This window comes from Epinephelus fuscoguttatus, linkage group LG4 (assembly GCF_011397635.1).
Source record: "Epinephelus fuscoguttatus linkage group LG4, E.fuscoguttatus.final_Chr_v1".
NCBI classification, from domain to species: domain Eukaryota; kingdom Metazoa; phylum Chordata; class Actinopteri; order Perciformes; family Serranidae; genus Epinephelus; species Epinephelus fuscoguttatus.
This window is the reverse complement of record NC_064755.1, coordinates 6,500,091-6,507,541: the sequence shown is the minus strand read 5'-3', so window position 1 is coordinate 6,507,541 and position 7,451 is coordinate 6,500,091.

The following is a 7,451-nucleotide window of genomic DNA, read 5'->3' as shown; positions in this document are numbered from 1 at the left end:
CTTGTTTTCTTCTCTCTGATATATCCTTTTGTTATCCAGCTCACTGCCCCTTTTCTATCGTCCTTTTAACTAATGAAGAAGAGTAAAAAAGAACAAAATGTTGAATATGATTCCCAGTCTTCCAAACACCACTCAGGCCCCCATGGAGTCACCTGGAAATAGAAAAGCAGTTCAATTAATTGGACAAATAGGGAATTGTATTGACAATAACCTTTGGATTGGCTTTGGACTTTAATATTTCAGTGTCAAACACACATTAACACAGATACAGAATTTCTCTTTGGGACTCCCTCAGGTATCTGCAGTCCTGGCTGAATCAGTTGATAAATGGGGGGGATGATAGAACAAAGCAAGCTAGTAGTTTCAAATGGCAATGCTGTAATTGCAGAAAATATGTAAGGAAAAGGTCAGCACTATGTTAATTTTCTCTGGAATAGTTTCTTAAATACAAGGTATCATGTGAACAAAGTTGACATTTTGTCCCACGGGTGGTTCGAGAGTAAGGCTTATTTGTCCAATGGTTTCATCCTCCAGTGAGAATGTGCTCACTGAATTTCATGGCAATCTGATCATTACATTTTATATTTCTTCTTTTTGGCTAGATTGCTACAGGGATACTGGATAGATGCTACAGGAAAGGTCAGCATGCAGGTCACAGGAGAAATAGTTAGGATTAACTCTCTGATCAATGCAAATTGTCATAATTGTTATCATATCATGTTCTGGCCAAGAATGCTGCAGAAACAAGTCCTAAAATGTGCCCTTCTGGTTCCCTCGTCTCAAAGTCAGTGGGTTTTTGGCAGAAGTGTGGACTCAGGTCAAACTCGAGTCACAAATTTGATTCTACTTTAGACTCCACAAAATCGAGAAAGACTTGGAACTCGACTAGGACTTTACCAGCAGTGACTCATGACTTTAAGCTATTTACTTAACATAGTTAGCGAGCTAATGCATAGCTATGATTACTATTCCTTTATTAAAATAAAATTACATTTGGTGAAGAACACATTATGACTTGTTTTGGACTTGACTTGGGACTTGAAGGCAAAGACTTAAGACTTACTTGTGACTTGCAAAACAATGACTTAGTCCCACCCCTGTTTTTTTGATTAGATGCCTGAAATAAAATCTACGGTTAACACAAGCTTAAGAGATTTTCACATTTTGTTCTATGGCATAAAGTACCTCAGTAAATACCTTACTCGTAAATTTGCTAACATGTGGCTGATTGAGACTACAAAACATCATCAAGCCCAACACGGCTTTACAGTCTTGCTGTAGTGGCGACACTGAAGTCATGTGACTGTAGTGTAGTTCATTTACAGCCTATCGTTAGCATTTTACCTCTGGCAACTGCCTTTGCACATCAGAAATCATAAAAGTGGTGTTTATTTGTGAAGATTATCTTGCTGAACAATAATCTCCAATAACCCGAAGTCCAATGGACAAATACCATGGGCTTTTTGTCGAGGGAACCAGGGCGATGCTAATTTGTGCTTGGCCGACAAAAAACATAATTGCTCTAGCTCTTAGATTTGGAGATACCGTGCATATTTCCCTTGACTTATTCATTATTTTTTCCTTGACTTGGTGAAGACTCAATAATCTGGTTGTGTCTGGTGACTACAGCTGATTGGGAAGCTTAAAATTGCATCAACGTTGTACTGCAGTTTTTAGACTGTATTTGTTTCCATTCACCATCTAAAGGATTTGTGTTTACTGTAGTTCTGATCTCATCATTTATCTGAAAGATCATTCTTTTCATGATCTGTCATGTTCCAATATAATGTGTATCATGGATAATAAGGGGAGAAAGTTTTGGCAACACTCCAATTTCTAACTGCTGTCTGACAGTAATGAACAATTTATTGTCTATCACTGTCATGTCTATTCAGTCACTCATGACCCGGTAAATCAGTTATTCTGCGTCAGGCAGAACTATTTCAATGTGAGCTGTAATCACGTGGTTTCCATCTCCGAAAACAGCTACGCTATGAAATTATCACTTCACATGAGTACAAAATTCTCTCATTGTGTTGCTATCCATCCACAACCTAAAACAGTGTCTGGAATTTTTCAAAACTGTGATGTATCCAATACCCACTTAATTTGTCTAATTTATACTGCTGCAGCCTCATATTAGCTTGGGCTAAACTTCAGAGCGCATATTTGCACAGAATGAAGACGGGAATTGCATCTGGAGGGACACTATTCATGGCCAGTGTGAAGAGGAGAAATGAATACAGCAGCCAACTGCTGAATTGTCTTAAGACACAAAGACACAAACTGACATTGCTTCAGATAATGCTTGAGTCAGAACAATGTCCTGTTTCACTGAAATTGTGTTTATTTGATCCCTTATTCATTGCACCATTTCTTTGCAGATATAATGCAAGTAAGGGAGCTGTGGATAAAATTATTGGAAATGAGACATACCCTTTGTCAAAGACCAAAGTATTGATCAATGGCACATTTCTCACCTGATGACAGTGCGAAAGGAAAGGTAGTGAGGTCATCAAAAACACTAAGAACCATCCTTTGGCAACCATGAATTTCCAAAACAAATGTCACAGCATTGCAGCCAGTAGTAAAAAGAAATCAACAAAATAGATCTTGCCCTGGAGTATTGGCCATACCAACAGATCAATTACGCTGCACAGCTTTAAAGGAACAGTTTGTATGATTTAGGGAGATTTAGGGGCATCTAGACATGAGAATTGCAAATTGCAATCAGTTGAAACTTCTCCAGATAGAAATTCCTTCAATGTTCATTGTTCAGGAGGTTTTTACCAGGAGCAGAATCATCCACAAAGGTCCCTTACTCTCAAGAATAAAAGGACCATGTGATTAAAACAGATAAAAACACTGAATAAAATTTCACAATACAAATTAATGTTTCTTAGCCTAGCATCTGCTAATCTATGCTCACCTTTTTCTCTGATAACTTAACATCTAGACGTTCCGGAGATTTTTACCAGGAGCCAAATTATCCACAGAGGTCCCTTCCTCTCCAGAACAAATAGATCTAATGATTTAAACCAGTAAAAACACTGAATAAAGTTTCACGTAAAAAAGGGGCTGCTAATTACAGTAGCTGACACAAAAATGCAAAAAAAAGAGAGTGTGTCCCTATCTAGAGCCAGTGTTTGGTTTGTCTGTTCTTGGCTACTGTAGAAACATGACAGTTCAACATGGCAATCTCCAGGATGCACCCCCTATGTAGTTATAAATGGCCTGAGGCATTGATACTCAATGTAAGTCCCGTGGGCCAGATAGCGTGTGCGTGTGCTTTATCAAAATAAACTTAGAATGTAGGTTAATGTAGGCTGTAGGTTGTTTTAAGATTTACTTCCTTCAGCTAAGGCAACGAAAGCATGTGGTTAGGTTTAGAAAAAAAACATCATAGGTTGCTTAAAGTACGTACGCTTGTAGCTAATGTAATATAATGTCAGTCCATAAAAAAGTCCAGAATTTCTCTGACCCATCCACCTCAGTGACCCGCCTACCCAATACCGACTTTCTCGCTCTTTATACTATTTAGTTTCCCTGAGCATCATCAAATAACGCCACCCAGGTTGTCTCATACCGACGCTAAAGGGTACCTGTGAGCAGCGGTGTCTGACACTGATGGGCCACTGACCAAACGTCGGTATCTGATGACATGGGACTGAGACGGGGTTGAACAAGGCACTGGCTAAGCCCCGACTGTCCTCATATCCTAGAAACACCCCTGCAGACACCCGACCTGTGCGTGGCTACTTTGACTGGTTCTTGGCCTCCTGTGCTTTTGCAAAAGTGACCCAAGGCAAAGTAAGTTGAGTGTCCCTGTTTTTAAAGAAATCACAGCTATTATTATTTTCAGGTGATTCTTCACCAAAGAAATCACATTTATTAAATTGTATTATATTTCTGCCAATACAGCCCCATAAATCCTACACACTGGACCTCTAAATGATGCTGGAAAAAAAAGGGAAGCCCCCTAATGTTCCTCTGAAGGTTTGCAGGCCTCAAATTGAGATCCAGAGCCGAAGTCGTGTCTGGTGGAGCTTTAATTAGATCCAATGTGCATAAGCATTAATGGGCAATATTCAAATGAACCATTCTGGTGCTGCTGAGCATGCAACATAACAAATAACCCCTAATTCTGCACTCAAGGCGTAAACACACTCAATGAGTGCATTAGGATCATTTTAACATAATGTCTGGCAAAACATTGAAATCAGTGTAAAGTTTATTCGCCCCTCATAATGCACTTGTGATGCCTCCTAGTGAATTTCTGCTAAAGTTACAGCCATATTCCTAAAATCCTTCTTAAACTGTAACTACTTCAACAGATTTTGAGGTTATTAGAGGACAAAATGTGAACCAATTTTTCCATCTAAAGAATCCGGAGGTTTGTTTTGAGGTTTCACATTCTGCTGAAAGCTAATTAACCAGTGTGCAACAGTGAAACTCTGCAAGGCATCTGTTGCTCTTTCACTCATCTTCCAGCCCAGTCACACACACACATATTGGACATCCCCTCCTGAGGGCTGCCTCTAATAAATTGAGGTGGACATGAAATGAAAGTAATTTAGTTGCACTTTTCTGCCATCAATCAGACTGCATCCACTCTTCATTCCATTACACACGCACATCCACAGCTCAGTGGAGCTGATCTGCTGCACATTTCTGACTATCCATCATTCTTGGCTGAGTGAGGTGCCTCAGGTTGGGGGGCCTTAGTTCCTGTTGGACTGTAGTTTACATTCACAGATGCAACTTATCTTGTCAACATGAGAAATGAATTAAGGGGATAAAGCAACTTATCAATCTGAGATCTTAAATCAACATATGCACATAGATGAATTTCTGTCTTAAAGGAACTGTTTGACATTGTTGGAAATATGCATATTCACTTTCTTGCTGAGAGTTGATAGCACACACATATCTGTATGGTCAACATAAGGCTACAACCAGACAACCATCAAAACTCCACAAAGTGACGGCCAAGATATATCAAACTGTAACTCCCTGTAAAAAACCACAGCCTAATGCTTTGTCACTTCAATTTTGTCAAATCAGCCATTTTCCTCTGTCAGCAGAAGAAAATGTTGGCATTGTACATGTCCATAAACCAGATCAGTTACATTTGTACATTTCATATGTAGGCCTATCATATTAATGTTTCTACAGTGACATAATGTATGAGCTGACTTTGTCATCTGGAGGTGGAGGGGATGGTGGATAGCGTGACACTTAGGTAAGATGCCTGCCATGCTGCAGACCATTGCACACTACTGTTCTAGCTGTTTTCCTGTTTCTAGTCTTTATCCTTCCTTTATGCCTAAACTCTGGACCAAAGCTTTAACACACCCAGATTATGCAAGTATATTTGGCTTGAAATAAACTAGTAACTTGATTGACTAAACTAGATTGTTTTGGTGTGAGCTGCTGAGTGTTGGAGGTATCAGCTGTAGAGATGTCTGCCTTCTCGCCAATAGAACTAGATGAACTAGATGACCTGTGGTGCTCAAAGCGCAAAAAAAAAAAAAATTGAAAAAAAGTTTTCTTCTTTTGAAAAACTCAACAGCAATGTCTCTTTCCAAAAATCATGAACCCTTACACAAGATAATCCACAGAGGTTGCTGTGAGGAGCAGAGACAGCTGGTATAAATGGGCTAGCAGAGCTAAGCCCTGCCTATCTTTTACACTAAAGACAAGAAAATTATTAAATTAAAGAAAATTGATTGGTTTTGGTGAAACCTATAGCAGCAACAGCATTAAAATACTCACGAAACACAGGATTTATCTAAATGGGCTGATTATTTACAGCCCATACTCCTAGAATCAGCTCCCAGTCATTAATAACAATCATAAATTAAAATCAAATAAATTAATTCAGCCCAGGCCACTGACTTTTGGCCACTTTTGGACAGTGCGTGGAAGTACAGTGAGGGCCTGCCTGCTGTTACTGTAGTGGGAGAGTGAGCGTTGAGTCTTGTGAATTGTGTTAGCATCATGCTGAATGAGGTGGATTATTTTAAATGCTGTCTATCTAGCGGGAGCTCATCCAAACATCATCAGACTTAAATGACTTGGTGATTAACCTGTTTGCATCCCAGAAAGGACCTCGATGTGAGCTTCTCTTCAAATAAGGTAGGCCCAAGTAGGGCTGGGCGGTATTCGCGGTGACGGTAACTTGAGCCGCGGTACCGCTTTTGTGGTTACCTTCATACCGTAGTCCGGCTACGGCGGCAGAACGGGGCCCGCTGCCGGTGGCCTGGCGACCGCACCAAACCCAGGCCCGCGGGAGAAGGGGGCCCGGGAGCCGCCAGCCCTCCCTCTTCCCTCTGACGTTTACTATATAACGTTTTACACACAATAAAAGATGAATTAGCAACCGTTTTACTTCTGACGATAAATAGTTTCCATCCTAGACTTGTATGGCTTTTTAAATTGTTTTATTTAAGGTGTAAAAAAAAAAAGAGAGAAGACGATACCGCAATATCATACCATCACCTCATCCCCCCAGATACTGATTTTAAGCCATCCCGCCCAGCCCTAGGCCCAAGCCCTAACCTTAAGGAGCATTACTCCTTTCCTTTCTTTACCTTTCCTGTCTGTGTGTATTGCGGAAAATAGTCAGTGTGTCTGTGTGTGTGTGTGAATTCTCTAGTTATGTTGTAGTGCATTGTTGCTGTAACCTGGTACTGTATCTGGGTGTGATGTTACTGTTACTGCAGCTGAACTATTGATCAGTATAGGCCATAGGCCTAATGCTTAGCCCTCCCACCCAATTTCACCACGAGCTGCTGCTGGTGAGGAGTTTCATGTAGAACCTTTTTTCTCTCTACCAAAGCACAACCCAACCGCATCACAGCACAGAAGGATGCCTGTCTCTATTGCTAGCTCACCTTGCTACCTAGCTAGGTAACTTTACAGCTCAGCTGAGCAGGACACCATTAATGATATATATTTATATATTAGGTATGAGTAGATGCAGTCTTCCTTATGCACAGTGATATGGTTGGCAACTCTGGTGGAAAGAAAATAGTTCCTATCAATGGTGCAGTGGTAGTTGATGAGGTGGGTGTACTACTAGGTAGATAGGTAGGTTACTGATGATAAATATATATATATATATATATATATATATATATATATTCTAAAATAATATTTCAGAGATTTCTCTGTGTGCCGCTAGAGGGAGCTTGTACTATAGTTACAGTGGATAACACAAACGGTGTACGTTTTGACACATAAAATTAGCACCTGTCATAAATACGTGCAAGTCAGCAAACACTTGAGCATAGGGGGAACCCTGGTTTTGTATTTTTGTTTATCATGGCAGTAGGAACAGCACTGATTTTCCATTTCAACTTATATCTGCTTTAAAGAGTGACTAGACCTAAAATCACTAATTTTTATTAGTGTTGTTGATGGATTTACCCACAAATCTTGACTTTTCA